Here is a 20,108-nt window from a genome sequence, read left to right as displayed (position 1 = left end):
ATGTCTGCTGGAAATACCACATGGCAGAGAGGAAACAGTCGAGGAGGTTCCTGGAGTGTGTGGAGGATAACTTCCTGACGCAGCTGGTAAGCGAGCCCACCAGGGGAGATGCCTCGCTTGACCTGCTGTTCACGAACAGAGAAGGGCTGGTGGGAGATGTGGTGGTCGGAGGCCGGCTTGGGCTTAGCGACCATGAAATGGTAGAATTTTCGATACTTGGTGAAGTAAAGAGGGGGGCCAGCAAAACCGCTACCATGGACTTCCGGCGGGCGGACTTTGGCCTGCTCAGGACACTGGTCGAGAGGATCCCTTGGGAGACGGTCCTGAAGGGCAAAGGGGTCCAGGGAGGCTGGACGTTCTTCAAGAAGGAAGTCTTAAAGGCGCAGGAGCGGGCTGTCCCCATGTGCCGCAAGAAGTACGGGCGGGGAAGGCGACCGGCCTGGCTGAACGGGGAGCTCTGGCTGGGACTCAGGGAAAAAAGGAGAGTTTATCACTTGTGGAGGAAGGGTCAGGCAACTCAGGAAGAGTACAGGGATCGCGTTAGGTCGTGCAGAGAGGAAATTAGAAAGGCAAAAGCCCAGCTAGAACTCAACCTGGCCACTGTCGTGAGAGACAACAAAAAATGCTTTTATAAGTATGTTAATGACAAAAGGAGAGCCAAGGAGAATCTCCATCCTCTATTGGATGCGGGGGGGAACGTTGCCACCAAGGATGAGGAAAAGGCTGAGGTACTCAACGCCTTCTTTGCCTCAGTCTTTAGTAGTCAGAATGGTTATCCTCAGGGTACTCAGCCCCCTGAGCTGGAAGACAGGGACGACAAGCAGGATAAACCCCCCATAATTCAAGAGGATGAAGTTCATGACCTGCTATGCCACCTGGATGTTCACAAGTCTATGGGGCCGGATGGGATCCACCCGAGGGTTCTGAGGGAGCTAGCGGAGGAGCTTGCCGAGCCGCTCTCCATCATTTACCAGAAGTCCTGGTTAACTGGGGAAGTCCCGGACGACTGGAGGCTCGCCAATGTGACTCCCATCTACAAGAAGGGCCGGAAGGAGGATCCGGGGAACTACAGGCCGGTCAGCCTGACCTCGGTGCCGGGGAAGATCATGGAGCGGTTGGTTTTGAGGGTGCTCACGAGCCATGTCCGGGACAACCAGGGGATCAGGCCCAGCCAGCACGGGTTCATGGAAGGCAGGTCCTGCTTGACCAACCTGATCTCCTTCTATGACCAGGTGACCCGCCTAGTGGATGAGGGAAAGGCAGTGGATGTGGTCTACTTGGACTTCAGTAAGGCCTTTGACACTGTCTCCCACAGCATTCTCCTAGAGAAGCTGGCGGCTCACGGCCTAGACAGGTACACTCTTCGCTGGGTAAAAAACTGGCTGGACGGCCGAGCCCAGAGAGTTGTGGTGAACGGAGTTAAATCCAGTTGGCGGCCGGTCACGAGCGGTGTTCCCCAGGGCTCAGTTTTGGGGCCGGTCCTGTTCAATATCTTCATCAATGATCTGGACGAGGGGATCGAGTGCTCCCTCAGTAAGTTTGCAGACGACACCAAGTTGGGCGGGAGTGTTGATCTGCTGGAGGGTAGGAAGGCTCTGCAGAGGGACCTGGACAGGCTGGATCGATGGGCTGAGGCCAACTGTATGAGATTCAACAAGGCCAAGTGCCGGGTCCTGCACTTCGGCCACAACAACCCCAGGCAACGCTACAGGCTTGGGGAAGAGTGGCTGGAAAGCTGCCCAGAGGAAAAGGACCTGGGGGTACTGGTTGACAGCCGGCTGAACATGAGCCGGCAGTGTGCTCAGGTGGCCAAGAAGGCCAACGGCATCCTGGCCTGTATCAGAAATAGTGTGGCCAGCAGGAATAGGGAGGTGATCGTGCCCCTGTACTCGGCACTGGTGAGGCCGCACCTCGAATACTGTGTTCAGTTTTGGGCCCCTCACTACAAGAAGGACATGGAGGTGCTGGAGCGCGTCCAGAGGAGGGCAACGAAGCTGGTGAAGGGCCTGGAGCACAAGTCTTATGAGGAGCGGCTGAGGGAACTGGGGTTGTTTAGCCTGGAGAAGAGGAGGCTGAGGGGAGACCTCATCGCGCTCTACAACTACCTGAAAGGAGGGTGTAGCGAGGTGGGTGTTGGTCTCTTCTCCCAAGTAACTAGCGATAGGACAAGAGGAAATGGCCTCAAGTTGCGCCAAGGAAGGTTTAGATTGAACATTAGGAGAAATTTCTTTACTGAAAGAGTGGTCAGGCCTTGGAACAGGCTGCCCAGGGAAGTGGTGGAGTCACCATCCCTGGAGGTATTTAAAAGACGTGTAGATGAGGCCCTTAGGGACATGGTGTAGTGGGCATGGTGGTGTTGGGTTGACGGTTGGACACGATGATCTTAGAGGTCTTTTCCAACCTGTATGATTCTATGATTCTATGATTCTATGACTTCTTCCATTTATAAAATGTAGTTACTCGGAGACGAACTTTACCCTGAGCCTGCAATTTACATTTACCCTCTGGCAAAGGAGAGGTGGGATTCATTTCTCTCATAGAAAATGATATAGCCAACTCTGGTGACTTACTGTGGTCTGCAACAAACGGATAGTTAGGCATTTAATCCACATTCTTCTCCACGGGAGAGTTGGTTAAAACCTTCAGAACTCAAGCCTACTAATGGTTTTTTGAGATGTCTATCAGGTTCCCGTACAAAGACAACCAGCATTACCAAGTCTTCTGGGCCCCCAAGGACAAGCAATACCCACAACTGGTGTCCTAGTTTCGGCAGGGATAGGGTAAAATTTCTTCCTAGTGCTGTGTTTTGGATTTAGTATGAGGAGAATGGTGATAACACACTGATGTTTTCAGTTGTTGCTAAGTGCCCTCCTAGTCCAAGGACAGTTCCCGTGCCTACTGACTGAGCTAGGTACACAAGATGGGAGGGAACATAATCAGGACAGCCAGCCCAGCTGGCCAATGGGGTATTCCATGCCATGTGACGTCATGCTCAGTATATGAACGGTAGGCGTGATCCAGGAAGTACCGATCGCTACTTGGTTATCGGTCAGCGCGGGTGGTGAGCAATTGCATTGTGCATCACTCATTTTGTATATTCTATCATTATTTATTATCATTATTCTCCCTTTTCTGTTCTATTAAACTGTCTTTATCTCAACCCACGAGTGTTTCTCACTCTTACCCTTCCGATTCTCTCCCCGTCCCACTGGGGGGCGGGGGGAGTGAGTGAGCGGCTGCATGGTATTTGGCTGCCTGCCAGGTTAAACCACGACACTGGTAAGTAACTGTAACTTCAGAATTTCTTTAAAAAAATTACCTTCAGAGGAACTGAATGGGATTTCTTTCTTTTTCCTCTCCCCACTCCAAAAGGTCATCCAATGAGAGCCAGTCCAGTTCGCTCAGCAGGTGGCAGACCAGGCTGGGAAGTGTAAGTATTCTACAGAAATTCAATAGATGACTCCTTGTCACCTGTTAAAAGAGGCTGTATAACGCATAACTTATACAACAGCTGATTTATAATGAAGCAAGTATGCACAGATAGTTGTGGAGAATCCAAGTGGTAATTAATTTTTAAATGGCTTCATTTGAATTGGCTTTTACAAAGGGCATCTGTGCTTCCACTAAGGTTATTTAAAATAAAACTCCGGTACATGACTGAAAACAGGACTCTGAGAAATGAACGCTTTTTGAGGAAACCATAATTGCCTATAAAAATTAAAGATAATTAAAGGATCAGATGGAAAGCCACCTTTTCCATTACTGGCTGAATAGGGCTGAAGAAATTGGTTTCCCAATAGGAATCAGCCTCCAACATTCTTTTTTTAACAACTTAGTTGATACTGCATGAGCAAATGGTTGGAAAAGTCAACACTGTTCTTTTATGACAATTTTGAATTTCTTCAATTTAGTCATCTCACATAGCCAAGACGCTTTCTCTCAGTTGGAGAGAGAGGAGTCTGTTTTACCTATTACTGCAGCGTCAAGCTAGTCCTTCCTTTCGCTATATGTTTGTTATAGACAGATTGTAAGAGTGCATTGTGTTTATAAAATCTTAAAGGTAAATCAAAAGAAAAACCAGGATCCATCCCACAGGTTGTCTGATATCTCCAATTCAGTCAGCAAGAAAACAACAATTCAGGGACAGGACCAGGCCAAATACCTCATGATGAGGCAACAACATAGGAAGCGTATGTGGAAGAAGTTAAAAGAAGTTCCAGAGAAGATTAGTTAATATCTGTGCAGTACTTGGAAGATCAGAAGTGTGATGTATTAAGTGTATCAAGGAGTGGCAGAGGAGCAGTGGGCACTTGGCCCACGGGAGATGGGAGTCTCTTTCAAGTGTGGGCAGCCTCCATCCACAGGTGCAAAGCTGAGTATAAGGAGAGAAGACTGAATGAACTGTTGGGGGTGAGGATGTGGAAGGCAAGTATGAGGATCAGGAAATGAGCGTAGTCTCTAATGAACAGAAAGCAGGGAGAAAAATGCTTAAGTTGGCAGGATGCCATTGGCCTCCCTTATCTAGGGAGGAGTTTTACAGAGAACAGCGGAGACTTAAAGAGGAGGAAGTATTTGGCTCAATGAAGTTGCCTTGTTTTTCACGTTTGTATTTCAACAGCATATCGGACTGCAGTTACACTAAAGTGCATCTGACATAAGGAAAAATGACAGTGTTTTTTCCAATAGAATTTTTTGTTGCAGATAGTAAGCATGCATAACTAAAACAAGACAAATGGAATTGAAAAATGTTATCAAATTCCTCAATTTGCAGTAGCATTATGTCAGCAGCTGAAAGAAGCTTTGACATAAGCGTATGGAGAGGAGAAAAAACCCAAACCAAATTTGGGAGGAAAAAAATTGGGGAGAATGACTGTTTTGAATTAACTTCATTTCTTTTTCTGTGTGTTGTGGTTTTTTCCAGGTCCAAGTCTCCTTATAGTGCTTCACCTTACTCTACAAGTTCGTCTACCTGCTCCACATCAAGATCAGGTTCTTCCCGCACTCGCTCCTACTCTCGCTCATTTAGTCCTTCCCATTCTCGTTCCTACTCGCGATTGCTGCCGTATCCAAGAAGAGGCAAAGGGAAGAGGCGTAACTATCGTTCTAGGTCAAGGTCACACGGTTATCAGCGTTCAGGGTCAAGGTCACCCCCATACAGAAGATGCCATTCACGGTCAAGGTCTCCAGTATTTAGAGGCCAGTCTCCCACTAAACAGACTATACCTCAAGGGGAAGGAGGAAGGGAGTATTTTAACAGATACAGAGGAGTTCCACCATATGATCTGAAAGCTTACTATGGCAGATCTCTTGACTGTAGAGATCCATTTGAAAAGGCAAGGTACAGGGAATGGGAAAGGAACTACAGAGAATGGCATGGAAAGTTTTACAAGGGCTATGCTGTTGGCGCTCAACCTCACCCTCCAGTAAACAGAGAGAACTTTTCTCCAGGTAGGTTTGGTCCACCTGGGACCAGACAAGAGAATTCACCATATGCTCGGGGACGTAGGGAGGATTATCCTGCTTGGCAGAGCCACCAAAATCACAATATAGCTGGAAATTACTCTGAAAAACCTTCTGAAAGAGAGAGCCATGGCATCAAGGATCCTACCAAATCAAAAGAGAAGGAGGTGAAAAATCCACTAGGAGATGGCCAAGGAAATAAGCATAAAAAGAGAAGAAAAAGGGATGAGGATGAAGGATTTCCCAATACTGAGTTGTTAGCAGGTGCGAGAAAACCAAGAGAGCCAGTTCCAGCAGAAGACGTTAAAATGGACTCCCTGTTCATGGCCCAAGCAGAGATGATGCCACCCCTGTGAGAGATGAGCCTATGGAAGCAGATTCTATTGCTTTCAAACCGATGTCTGAAAAGGAGAAAAAAGAGAAGGATAAGCCAAAAGCAAAAATTGACAAGACAAAGCGGAAAGTAGAAGTGGCTGTTCCTCCTAAGACAGACAATATAATAAAACTAGCTAAAGCTTCCTCGAACGGAAATCTCCTCGAACGGAAGAGAGAAAGCAAGAAGAGAGAAGGGAAGAGAGAAAGCAAGGATTTAAAGAACCTGACTTGCTGCCCTGATATTGCTCATTTACATCAGTTATAGTGTTTGTGATTAAGTTTAGGGTTAGGGTTAGGGTTAGGGCTCAGTGTTACGGTGAGGGTTAGGTTTAGGGTTAGGGTTAACATTAGGGTTAGGGCTTATCATTAGGGTTATGGTTAGGGGCAGGGGTTAGGTTTAAGGTTAGGGTTAGGGTTAGGTTTAGGGTTAGGCTTAGGGTTATCGTTAGGGTTAGGGATAGGGTTGGGGTTAGGATTATGGTTTGGGTTTAGGGTTAGGGATCGGGTTAGGGTTTCATTTTAGGGTTAGGTTTAGGGTTAGGGTTAGGGCTTGGGGTTACGGTTAGGGTTAGGGTTAGTTTTAGGGTTAGGGTTAGGGTTTGGGTTAGGGTTTAGGGTTAGGGTTTAGGGTTAGAGTTAGGGCTGGGGTTCGGGCTGGGGTTCAGGGTTAGGGTTAGAGTTCGGGATATGGGTTAGGGTTAGGGTTAGAATTAGGGTTAGGGCTTATCATTAGGGTTATGGTTAGGGGTTGGGGTTAGGTTTAGGGTTAGGGTTAGGTTTAGGGTTAGGCTTAGGGTTATCGTTAGGGTTAGGGAGAGGGTTGGGGTTAGGATTATGGTTTGGGTTTAGGGTTAGGGATCAGGTTAGGGATTCATTTTAGGGTTAGGGTTAGGGTTAGGGCTTAGGGTTATGGTTAGGTTTAGGGTTAGGGTTAGCGTTTGGGTTAGGGTTTAGGGTTAGGGTTTAGTTTTAAGGTTAGGGTTAGGGTAAAGGTTAGTGTTAGGTTTAAGGTTAGAGTTAGGGCTGGGGTTCAGGGTTAGGGTTAGAGTTTGGGATACGGGTTAGGGTTTGGCGTTAGGGTTAGCATTAGGGTTAGGGCTTATCATTAGGGTTAGGGTTAGGGTTAAGGTTAGAGTTAGGGCTGGGCTTCAGGGTTAGGGTTAGAGTTTGGGATACGGATTAGGGTTTGGGGTTAGGGTTAGGGTTAGGGTTAGGGTTAGGGATTAGTGTTATGGTTAGGGGTTATGGTTGGGTTTATGCTTATGGGTTAGGATTTCAGTTTGGGTTAGGGTTAGCATTAAGTATTAGGATTAGGTTTAGGGTTAGGGTTGCAGTTTAGTTTTAGGGTTAGGTTTCGCATTAGGGTTAGGGTGAGGTCTCACGGTTATGGTATTAGGTTTGTGATAGCGTTAGGGTTAGGGCTTAGTGTTATGGTTAGGGGTTACATTGGGTTTACGCTTATGGGTTAGGATTTCAGTTTGGGTTAGGGGTAGCATTAATTTTTAGGGTTAGGGTTTAGGTTTAGAGTTGCGGTTTAATTTTAGGATTAGGTTTCGCATTAGGTTTAGGGTGAGGTGTTATGGTTACGGTATTAGGTTTGCGGTAGCATTAGGGTTAGGGTTAGAGTTAGGGTTAGGGTCATTAGGGTTCAGGTTGGAGTTCAGGGTTAGGGTTAGGGTTCGGGATTACGGTTAGGGGTCGGGGTTAGGATTAGCATCGGGGTTAGGATTAGCATCAGGGTTAGGGCTTGAAATTAGGATTAGGGGTTAAGGTTAGGGTTATGGTTGGGGTTAAGGTTAGGGTTATGGTTGGGGTTAGGGTTAGGCCTAGGGTTATCGTTGGGGTTAGGATTATGGTTCAGGTTTAGTGTTAGGGATAGGGTTATGGTTTCGTTTTAGGGTTAGGGTTAGCGTTAGGGTTAGGGCGTAGGGTTACAGTTAGGGATAGGCTTAGCGTTAGGGTTAGGGTTTGGGTTAGGGGATAGGGTTAGGGTTTAGTATAAGGGGTAGGGGTAGGGGTAGGGGTAGGGTTGTGGTGATGTCTTAAGATTACGGTTTGAGGTTGAGTTAGCATTAGGGTTACGGTTAGAATTAGGGGTTCGGTGTTATGTGAGGGTTAGTTTTATGGTTCCGTTTAGGTTTAACGTTAGGGTTATGCCAAAGTGTTAGTGTTACGGTTTGATGTTAGGGTTAGGGTTACGGTTTGGGGTTAGGGTTAGCGTTAGGATTTTGTTTTAGGGTGAGGTTTCGCCTTAGGGTTAGGGTTAGGGCTAGGGTTAGCTTTATGATTCAGGTTAGGCTTAAGGTTAGGTTACGGTTAGGGTTAAGTGTTCGGTTTAGGGTTAAGTGTTAGGCTTAGGGTTAGGTTTAAGTGTTAGGTTTAGGGGTAGGGTTAGGGTTAAGGTTAGAGTTAGGGTTAGGATTAGAGTTAAGGGTTAGAGTTAGGATTCAGTGTTAGGGTTAGGGTGAGGTCTTAATGTTACGCTTAGGGTTTACAGGTAGCGTTAGGGTTAGGTTTAGGGTTAGTGTTAGCGTTAAGGTTAGGGTTAGGGTTTAAGATTGGGTCAGGGTTAGAGATAGGGTTCGGTATTGGGGTTAGCGTTAGTATAAGGGTGAGGTCTTAGTGTTACAGTTAGGGTTTACGGGTAGCATTAGGGTTAGGGTTAGAGTTAGGGTTAGGGTCATTACGTTAAGGTTAGGGTTGGGGTTCAGGGTTAGGGTTAGGGTTTGGGATTAGGGTTAGGGTTCGGGATTAGGGTTAACATTAGGGTTAGAGCTTTATGATTCAGGTTAGGCTTAAGGTTAGGTTAGGGTTAGGGTTAGGGTTAAGTGTTCAATTTAGGGTTAAGTGTTAGGGTTAGGGTTAAGGTTAGAGTTAGGCTTAGGACTGGAGTTAAGGGTTAGGGTTAGTATTAGGGTGAGGTCGTAGTGTTATGCGTAGGGTTTACGGGTAGCATTAGGGTTAGGTTTAGGGGTTAGGGTTAGGTTGGGGTTCAGGGTTAGGGTTAGGGTTCAGGATTAGGGCTAGAGTTCGGGGTTAGGGTTAGCATTAGGGTTAGGGGTTAACGTTAGGGTTAGGCGTTAAGGTTAGGGTTATGGTTAGGGGTTAGGTTTAGGGTTAAGGTTAGGGTTATGTTTAGGGTTAGGGTTAGGCTTAGGGTTAGCATTAGTTTTACGGTTGGGTTTAGGATGGTTCGGGTTTAGGGTTAGGGATAGGGTTAGGGTTAGAGTTAGGGTTAGGTTTACGGTTAGGGTTAGCATTTGGGTTAGGGTTCGGGTTAGGGTTGCGGTTCAGGTTTAGGGTTAGGTTTCGCTGTTAGGCTTAGGGTAAGGGTGAGGTCTTAGTGTTATGCATAGGGTTTATGGGTAGCGTTAGGGGTTCGAGTTAGGGTGAGGGTTTGGTGTTAGTGTTAGGATTGGGGTTCTTATTCTTGATCCTCTCTCCCTCTCTTTCTCTCTCTCGTTTTAATTACAAATTATTATTATTTATTATTAATATTATTATTATTCTTATTGGTGTTATTATTGTCATTATTACTATTATTATTATTATTGGTGTTATTATTGTTGTTGTTATTATTATTATTGTTATTGTTATTATTGTTATTATTGGTGTTATTATTGGTAATATTATGGTATTATTGGTGTTACTATTATTACTGTTACTAGTATTACTATTATTGCTATTATTATTTTATTTCAAGTATTAAACTCTTCTTATCTCTACCCGTGAGTTTTCTTGCTTTTGCTCTTCTGATTCTCTCCCCCATCCCATTGCTGGGGGGAGGGCGAGTGAGCAGCTGTGTGGTGCTTAGTTGCCGACTGGGGTTAAACCATGACAGGGGTCCACCACAAAGATGGTTGCCATTCTGTCACATCCTCTGAGCTAAAACTGGCTCATCCTGGGACATGGTGCCCCCCACGCACGCAACCTGCAGTCCAGAAGTACCCCTGAAAAGACCTCGACGGCCTGCATTAACACACCGGCATGCACTTCAGATGTAAACACTGCCAAGTCATCTCTTATTTGCAACAGATACGGAGGACCAAATTCTGCAAATCTAGCCTTACTTCTACTGAAACTTTCCTTACAGACAGCTCATCTTCTCTTTTTGTAAACTGTAGTGAAGACCTGTTCTAGCGCAAAGGCTTGAACCCCGCCTACGGTGAAGAAGCCCCAGTTTTCTTTCCTCACTGCTGTCTTGCTTCCCAAAAATCAATCAATACCAAAAGCTCTGTGTGAACATTGCATAAAAAAGCCAATTGCAAATGCTTTTACTTGCTACTAGTTTTGTCAGGGAAGGAACTAGCTTCTCCCGCTAGTTTTGCTACAGTTTCGTGACCTTTAAAGACGCCACTTCTTACCTTTGCTACGCCAATACAGCCTCACAGCTCAGCAAAATCATACTGCAGGTAGGAAACCTTCACCATACAAAGACAGGCACGCTACAGGAATACGTCACTCTCAAAGAACAGACTCTTGCAACCACTCCTCCCTTTGCTTAGCAAAGTTTAGGGCGTGTTAGAAAACAACAACAACAACAACAAAGCAGGGTTCTCTCTCACATTTTACGGAGCCCATGATATCAGCTGTTCAACATTAAGTCCAACTCCAGCCTGAACCCCAGAATAAGAAATGCCATCTTAAAATTTCTGGAAAAAGGGAGGGCTTTGAAGCGGCAAGACCAGAGAACGTTCACGAAAGCACCGTCATGGAAGTACACATCCCTTATCACAGACCAACTGCACGGTGACCTAAGTGAGTGACGTTGTCTGCTCATTTGCAGCTCAGGGTCTCTTTTTTCATTAGCGCCGAGCACGTAGGTTGGAGTTGGAGCTGAGAAGAAAACCATATGCAGTCAGTCTGGTCTCGTTCAAGTTCACATTTACTAGGAATCACAGCAGGTCCCATCTGTCTCTCCAGACCCCACCACCACTTCTGTGCAGCGTCCCGAGGAGCAATAAGCGCAGAACAAGAAACCTTCCTTCAAAATAAGGCCCACAGCCTGCTCTTTCAACAGGACGCACAGAGCACCAGCTGAGAACAACCTCTGCTTTAACTATGCCTAGCTCCGCTGCCTACGTAAGGAGACCAGCTCCTAAATGATCCCTAGCCCTAAAACCACAGATCTTCCCTAGGGCAATGCTAAGGAAATACCAGAGCCCAGGGACACCTGGTCACTCAGCTTCAGTTGACGGGGAGAAGGACAGTGGACTAGAAAGAGAAAAATATGATGAGAGAAAAGATAGAGGAGCTGAGAGAGAAAGAAAGGTATGGGGAAAAGGCTAGAGAGCTGGAGAAATCAAGAGAAATAGGGATGAGGAGCCCTGCAGAGAGATGGAGGAAGCAGGGAGGGGATGGGTCAGGGAGCAGCAGAGAGAGACAGAAGAGAGATGAACAGGAAGAAGGACAGGGACAGTGGGATACAGAATGGAAAACCGCAGTGACAGTGAGCAGGGCGGGGGGGGGAGGCAGAGAGAGAAGCAGAAGGAGGGAGAAGGGAAGACAAGGACAGGGAGCGGGACATACAGGCAGAGAGAGACAAATCACGACAGGGAACAGGCCAGAGAGACTGTGAAAAACAGAGCGGGATGCAGACCAGGACAAAGAGACAGAGAAGAAACAACAGCAATGTGCTGCAGGGCAGAGACAGAGGAAGGCAAAAAGAGGGACAGGGAGCAGGAGGGAGGGGCAGCAAGAAAAAGACAGGGGCAGGTAGAGCGACAGGGAAAGAGGGACTTGGAGAAGAGAGGACGGGGAGCAGAACACAGCAACAGAAGAAGAGAGGTATGGGGAAGTGAAAAAAATGACACAGAGGGAAATGGGAGGGGGGGGCTGGGAGGGACTGCGATGCAGAAGAGGGGTGACACGGCCCCGAGGGGCTGGGACTCACCGCAGCTCCCGCTCTCTGCACTGCCAGGCAAATGTTACAGTTCAAGCACTTCTTTCTCTGTCCGTCTGTGCTCTCCTCCCTTCCTCTTCGGTAGCTCCACCTGCGTGCCTGTCCTCACCTCAGCTGGGCCGCAGCTGGAGCAGAGCCCGCACCTCCCAAGACCAACATGGCCGCCCAGCAGCCCTGTGCCCCAGGCCTACAGCTCCCGGCATGCCCCGGGAACCAACATGGCCACGCGGCAGCCCGTGCCCCGGGCCTACAGCTCCCAGCATGCCATGGGGCACGGCTTCCTGCTGCCTGGCCTGAGAGGCGGCTCAGGGCCACGCCAGGGCTGGGGCGCTGCTTCCTGGATCCCGTGGCAGCGATGGGCACAGGGACAGGCTGCCAGATCCCGGGGCCAGGTACGTGTGCGGGCTGTCAGGGTCACCCCTGCCTGGTTTTTCCCAGCGAAGCCCCAGGAGGTGCCGAGGCTGCAGCCCTGGGGCCGAGGCTCCAGGAGCCGGGCATTTCTGCGGGCGCTGCTCCCTGCCAGGCCCCACCGCCAGCTGCCGGCTGCCTGGGGCTTCTCCCCGTTGTCTCCAGCTCTGCTTTCCGCCAGCGCCGGGGGCTCCGCAGGACATCTTGCCCACTCCCCGCCACCGTGCTGACCCACGTCTGCAGCTCGTCTGTGGTGTCCACGTCAGACAGCTCATTTGGGGGTGGCAGGTCTCTCCTGAAGCACCCTGGGAACGGGGACAGAGCAAACCCCATCCCTCCCTTCCGATCTTTGTCCCCAGGGACACCCAGTGGAGACGGACCGTGCGCTGGAGAGCGTCCTGCAGGGAGGTGACAGCCGTTGGCAGAGAGGTGCTGAGAGCCCCCTGACAGCAAAGGCGTCCGGTGGCCGCAGAGCAGCCCAGGTGAGCTGTGAGTTCCCCCGTGAGAGACCCTGCTCCCAGGGAGCACCTCCCCATAGAGCAAAGGCCGTATCCAGCCAGCTGGTGCTGGGTACGGCTACCCCAAGGGGTCTTCGCAGGGGGGACAGGGTCACCTGCCTGGTGGCTCTGACACAGACATGATGAGCTGAAGCCCTGTGGCCATGGCTGGCCGGTTCAAAGTCTCCGAGTGCCTCCGCCTTTCTCCCCAGGAGTGTCCAGCCTGGGCACTTTTTCAGGGCGTGACGGATGATGTGAAGGTGGATGCTGGTGCTGTCCTGGTGGATCTTCCACTTGGGCACGGTGGGCACCCCCACTTCAGAGTTGTGGTGTCTGGGATCTGGGGCCACCTGAAGAGAGAGACCTCCAGGGAGTTTGTGTTCAATGTTTTGATATCTTGGGGCTACAATGTGCTAGGGATATGGGGCGCTAGGGTTCCAGCCTGCTAGGGTTATGGGGTTTGAGGGTTATGGGAGTTTACGCGACTTAGGATTAAAGCATGTTATTGTTATGGTCAGGATCTGGGTTTGCAAGCGCTGGGTTCCTGGGGTTAGGTTGGTTTTGCCTTATGTTGTGTTCTGGGTGGTCTTTTTTTTGGAAAGTCCTTTTGTAGCTTGCTTGCATTTTTAGGGTTTGGATAGGGGTCTTTGGTTTTTGTGTGATGTGTCTTCTGCTTGTTTTTTTGCCGTCCTTGTGGTTTGTGTTGCATTTTCTGTCTTGTAACCACCGTTTGTGGTCTAATCTGTGTGACCGGGCCGGGCAGTGTCACTTCTGTTGTGGTCCAGCTCATTTCCACTGAGTCACTAGGTAGGTGGTTAGGTATGGAGGGCTTGCAGTTTGTGGAGAATGACTGCCAGACGACCGACAGCCACTTCTGGGGTGTGGGAGGAGTTCGGGTCCATAGGTAATGACTGCCGGAGGACTAAGTGTACTTCTGAATTTGTGTGGACTCCCAAAGAAATGGTGGGATGCCACCAGCGGCACAGAAGGACAAGGGCTTCCCCAAGGGTACATGGCTTGTTGGTTATTGCTTTTGAGTAAGCAACTGAGTAATTTTGAGTAAGTCTTGTGAGGGGTAGTGGACTCAAGGGGAGACCTTGTGTTCCTCATCAGTGCCTCAGGGGTTTCCTGTCATTTTTTGTTTGTTTGCTTTTTGTTTGCTGTGCTGAATTTAAAAGGCTTATTGTAGCTCTTTGGATTTCTGTCCTTAAAGGAAGTCTCTAGGATTTCTACCCAGGAGCGAGATGTCCAGAAGGGACTGTCCTTGTACACTGATGTCAGCCTTCCGTCTAGAGCACTGTCTGGTGGTGGTGTATTTTAATGGTAAGGTAACTCAAATGCATCTTAAATATACAAGCTTTGCCGTTGTTCCTGCTATGCCTGGGGGACGATTCTCAGCAGCTCATGAACAGTGTGTTCTGCTGTGCTTTACCCGTTAGAAATAATCTGTCACCAGAAATGTCTTCCTTAGTGCCTGCACAGAGCAAGAACCTCCAGTAGCAAGGGCATGCTGACCCTTGGGCAGCTTCAAAGCGACGGATAAATGTAAATAGGTTAAAAATCCGGTCCTATGGTAGCAGTGTGTGCGTCAAAGTTCACCTGACTCTCCACGCTGACTCCGCCTGTCACAATGTTTTGCGGGTAAGGGTGGATGAAGTCAGTATAAGCAGGTGTTGTAACTGGCCAGGCAGTTCATCTAAAGAAACGAAACGTTACCTTTGCTTGGAGTGCCATGCCTTTAGATATGGGGGTGTATTGCCTTTCCTTCCCTGGTGTGAGCACAGAGAACTGAGAGGTGTTTCCATCGGGGGGCGGGAAAGCCATCCAACAGTCATCACAAGCCTCAGGGCATGTGGTCCTTGATGGAGGCGTAAGTGCTTGGGACAGTTTTACTTCTAAGCCCTAAGCCTAACCCTAAAACGAAACCCTAAGCCTATCCCTAAGCCTAAACCCGAACCATAATCCTAACCCCGACCCTAACCCTAACCCTAACGATACCCTAAGCCTAACCCTAACCCTAGCCCCTAACCCTAACATTAAGATAAGGCCAGGAAGCAGGACACGGCGATAGAAAAAAGAGAAGGAGAGGGAGCAGGAGAAAGAGATGGAGAGAAAGGAAAAAATAGCAGCAGGCTATAGGACAGACAGGGAGGAATTAGAAACTACAGACAGGGAGAGAGACAGAGAAAGAGAAAGCAAAAAATAGTGATGGGCTAAAGGCAGAGAGGGAGGAGTTAAAAAATGGGGGCAGGGGACTGGTCTGTGGCCATAAACATAAATGGTCATTGGCTTCTTTGACTGAACTTTCCATGAATGCCACAAGATACACTCAAGCACCCTGAGATGTCCCCTCCCTTTGCCGGCCCTGCACCGCGGGCAGCCGAGCGCCACACGGCCAAGCCCGCTGCATCTGCCCCAGGCTGTCTTGCCCTGGCTGGCTGCTGACAGGAGGGGACACCAGGTGGTGACCGCCTGGGGGGTGACAGGAGGGACACCAGGTGGTGACAGCCTGGGGGGTGACAGGACACCAGGCGGTGATGGGCCCGGGGGGTGACAGGAGGGACAGCGGGCAGTGACAGGCCTGGGGGGTGACAGGAGGGACATCAGGTGGTGACAGCCTAGGGGGGTGACAGGAGGGACACTGGGCAGGGACAGGCCTGGGGGGTGACAGGAGGGACACCAGGCAGTGACAGGCCTGGGGGGTGGCAGGACACCGGGTGGTGACAGGCCAGGGGACAGCAGGGAGACCAGCGGCCCGGGGTGGTGACAGGCCCAGGGCTGACGGGCCCCCCCTCCCCTCGGGGGCGCTTGGTGTTAGGATGAAGAGCGCGGGGCCGCCACGCCCACGTGACGCGGGCCTTTTGTCATAATGCGCTGGGTCACGTGAGGCGCGGGGGGTGGGTGCAGTGTGCCGTTGCGTGTGCACAGTGACACGCTCGCAGCGGCCCGTGCGGTTGTCGGCCAGGAAGGCCATGGCGGAGCGCCGCAGCCTCTGAGCGCCGCCGGCCCGCTCGAGCTCAGCCCGCGCTGCTTGCCCTGGCCTCCTCGGTGGAGGAGGAACCGCCGCGGGCCCTCACCTGGCACAGTGGCCGCGACGCTGTCTGCCGCGGTAGACGCCATCACGGAGCAGGCACCTCCTGGCCCCAACCACGTCGTGCGTCCACTACAAGTTCGCCTCCAAGCTGAACCATGACATGGTCACCTTCAACGGCCTCCACATCTCCCGGTGTGACCTCAAGCACCAGATCATGGGCCGCGAGGAGCTGAAGGCGGCCAGCTGCGACCTGCAGATCACCAACGCCCAGACCAAAGAAGGTGCGCGGGGGCGGCGGGCGCGGGGCCTCGGGCACCGCCCGGCTGGCGGCGGCGCAGACCACCCTGCGTCGGCCGTGGCCTGTGGGAGCCGCGCTCTGCTCTTTGTGGGTCATCCCCACGTAGCGTGAGTCAGGCTGGGGCCCATGCCGCCAGCATGCGGCAGGACCGGGAGGGCAAGCGGCGCTGGGCATTAAGTGGGGTGGGAAGCCATAATGCGATTCGGCCACCATCGGTAGCTGTGACTTGTGTTGGGGGCCTCACAGAGCTGTTCTTCTGTAGTTGCTGTTCTGACAACTACCTTCAGATCTGTGTTGTAGACATGGAGCTAGGCGTAGAAGAGTACGTGGTTGATGTGTGACATACGGCGCTTACAAAAGCTTTGGTTTCCTGGAATTCTTCTAGGTAAAATGAGAAGGAAATGTGGGAGCATATCTTGTAATAACCAACTTGCCAGATTTCTTTGAAATGTGGTGGAGAAAGCTGAAAGTGATAGAAATAAAAGAGATGGCTAATTTGAAGAAAAGAAACCACCTGGATTTGGTGAATTTCGTGACTTAATTTTGACTTCAACTTGTTTTACTCCACTGCATTGGAAAATGGGTTTTGCGGCTGTTGCACAAACTGCCCACTAGCAACATTTTGGATCAGGAGCGTATCTGTGAGTTAAAATCTGTGCAGACCCTTGAAAGCCGTCTTGCGCATGAGTGTTCTCCGTATCTAAATTATACTTTGGAATTTCTTGTTAATATAACTTCTTTTCCACACCAAAGACATGGTCATTCAGATGCTATTGAGCATCATTTCATCATTCGTTTCTAAGGGTGGTTTTTTTTCCTGTACTACATGTTAACCGTATCAGGGCAGTACTGAAGTTTTATGGCAGAACGTTTATGGTGGATATACGTAAGAAATGTTCTTAGAGACATCATAAATTCTTTTAAATCTAACAAATGGTGCTTGATTCTTAGAGATGATAATGGTTTCGTATTACTTAGTAGGATATTTCAGTTTGGTAATCTGCCATCTCGATAAGTTTGAATGTGATTAAAGACTTTGGGATGTGACTTTTCAGAAATAAAAAGACTTGTAAAGTGTTTTCATTCCTTAAACATTACATTTCTTTTTTTTTTTTTTCCCCCCCTGTGGTTCTGTGACACTCTTACAACAGGCTTTTCTTTAAAATGTGTACTAGTGTTTTTTTTCCTCTTCCTGTTTCATGTCTAAAACTTAAAGAGAGTAGTATGTACACTGCGGTAACTGTAACTTCAGCCCTAGCCTTTAAAGTGGTTGGACCTAAAGCTTGCTGTTTATCTGCAGATACTTAAACTATTTTCAGGAGAGTGTCTGTGAAGAGCCTTAACAGCACAACGTTAGGGGTCTTAGGGATGCCACCTGACAGGGCTTGACGATGTATACAGTATCTTTGGTTTTCAGACCATTGTTCTGATTCGCTCTGCAAAGGTAAGGGCTTTGAATATTTAAAACTGTAGGCAGATTACAGGGGATGCCTGCTGATAGTGCTTTAAAATATTCAGTCCTATCCAGCTTGTGTAAGTACAATAGAAAAAGCATTCTCCTTGGAGAGATCTTTGCATTTTAAGCTTACTCAGTCCAAGTGTCTCAGGTAGTTGGTTTTTTTTGTTTGGGCCTTATGTAAAAGGTCAGAAGGCTTTCCTCCTCTTCAGAAGACTAACAGGGTGCAAGCCAAGGCAAAGCATGGAGAGCTTCAGGCACACGCTGTTCCTGAAAGGCTTTTCAAGGCTGTCTTCCTAAGTAATTTCGTTTGGGCCTCTCTGCTCTGCAAAAAGGGAATGGATCGAACGAATTCACGTCCCTTTGGTTAATTCAAACTAGATGATTAGCTTAAGAGGGGAGATACCACTTGAGTTTGAGCCAATTCTGCCCTACTTGTGAAAGCAAGCTCAAAAAAACCCCAAAATGTCTGTGATCCAAATTCTAGCACTGCCAGTTCTGTTTCCATTTAAACGTAAAGCCCTGAGCAGCTGAGAAGTGTGGTTGTTGATGGATTAAGCTCCAAGAAACAGGCAGAGGCGGCAGGCTCTCTTCTGTGTTCTGTCAGGCTTGAGCACTGGCAGCACAGGTGACTGGTTTTTAGTTAACAGCTATGAAAGCAATGGCGCAGAGTTCTCGTGCTTTAGCTAAGTGCCTGTTTGGTTGCAGGGCAAGCTAGTCAGACTTTAGAATCTGGTTTAGGCAGGTGAGACTTTGCTGTGGTTTGTTTTTCTCCAAAGATCTATGGGTTTTGTAGCCTAACGGAAGCAAAAGCAACTTTAAGCTTGGTCAGGAAAGAACCTCGTGCATTAGCAGACTCTCCTTTAGTGACCTTTGAGTCCATTTTGCTGTTGGCATTCAAACTGTTTTAAAAAAAGGAAAAAGATTTTGCTGCTTGTGTTTGATTCTCAAACCCCAAGATTTCTTGAAATATACTGTTAGTGTGTTGAGACGATGAAAGCGTGATGTTACATATAAAATTTTGCTTTTGTATCTGTAAAGGGATTCTGCGAAGTGCTACGTAATTACATATGAGCATGCATTCTTACGAATTGACTGATGTTTTTCTCTGTATTTATGTTGTTTTCAGAATACACAGATGAGAATGCCCTGATTCCTAAGAACTCATCGGTAATTGTTAGAAGAATCCCTGTTGGAGGAGTTAAAGCTACCGGCAAAACCGATGTTATGTAAGTATCCATAAAGCATTGTATTCTTTGTTAGGGGTTTCAGTGTGTTAACTTTTTTTATGGATATTAGTTTACAGAGGCGTTCTTTCTTGTTAAAGCTGCTGTTAATTTTTGTTGGCATGGGGTAGATTTTAATGTATGTGTCCGAAAGTGGTCTTACATTTTTAGGCCTGCTGGGACATGGGGTTCGAACTCCAACCATGGTAACTTTTAAGATTATTCTATTGGGTTTGTTCTTGGGGTTGATTGTTCTGAGACCCAAGTTGTAGATCCTGTTTCCTCGACGTGCAGAGATTCCTTATTATATGTGTTGGCTTTTATGGCTTTTATAGTAAAGACAGATACGCATTGTAGCGTAAACGCATACTTTGTTCCCGTCTCAGAAGAGCCTGATTCTCAGTGTTTGACTATTTCTGGCATTTGGGGGGGATATGGCAGGTATTCTTACGCCCCAAATCTGGGTTTTTTGCATACTAGCTATAGAGGAAAGACCAAGGTTTACCAGTTGGCGAACGATGCAAACAAGAAGTTCCATTCGTAAGCGATTCCTATGCGTTTCCTCAAGACAATGTCCGTTTCAGGCAAGAGAAAAAGAACAATATCCTAAAGTGTATTGCCTTTTGTGCAAGTACGATGAAGGAATAGTTAATCCTTTCCAAACTTGAAACTCAGTAAGCAGTTTAGCACATTACCAAATGTTACTAGTTATCTTGCTACGTCTGTTTTTACCCTAAGCTGGTATCTGTGCTCCGGGTTTTGGTTCTGTATTCCTAAGATTTACGGAGGACAGAGAATCAGGTGTATTGATTAAAATTACAGCTATTCCAATGCAGTGCTGACTAGAGGATTACTGCTGTCATTTATGTATTCATACAGTCCAGTTCTATATCAGCTACATTAGCATTGTTTGAACGGTCATGTTTTCCAGCCGCCTTAAAGATAGGTCTCTCCACCACAATTAGTAGATATTATTAGCTTGTGGTTTTGCCATGTCTTTCTAATGTTGGTTCTCAATAAATCAAGTAGACGGATGAGTTACACTGTGTCTCGAACAAAGAGTACAGCAGCCTCCCGGTACCCACGAGGCATCTGCAAGCAAAAAACCCTGAATTTATGTGGCTCTGCATCTCAACTTTGGGCGTATTCCTGCAGTAGTTGTTGCAGTGTTTTCAGGCACCCTCTAGTAATTCTGGACACCGCAGCACTGTGCTTATAAACATGGCCTTGTTTTGGGGGTTAATTTAAACACGTCTGCTTAGTGCTGTCTTGTCAGTGCATCCTCTGTTTCGGGCACCCTCTCCTGGTATTGTAATGCTGCCCTAAAATGAGAGGATAGATGCGGCTAGCATCAAAGGTCAGATACATACCTGTATGTATAAGGGGATAAGGAAGGAACGGCACCGCTGTTCTAGCGCTGAAAATTAACCAGGCAGATTAGCTTTCTAGTCT

This window comes from Calonectris borealis, unplaced genomic scaffold (assembly GCF_964195595.1).
Source record: "Calonectris borealis unplaced genomic scaffold, bCalBor7.hap1.2 HAP1_SCAFFOLD_73, whole genome shotgun sequence".
Taxonomy (NCBI): domain Eukaryota; kingdom Metazoa; phylum Chordata; class Aves; order Procellariiformes; family Procellariidae; genus Calonectris; species Calonectris borealis.
Note: the sequence above shows the minus strand (reverse complement) of the source record.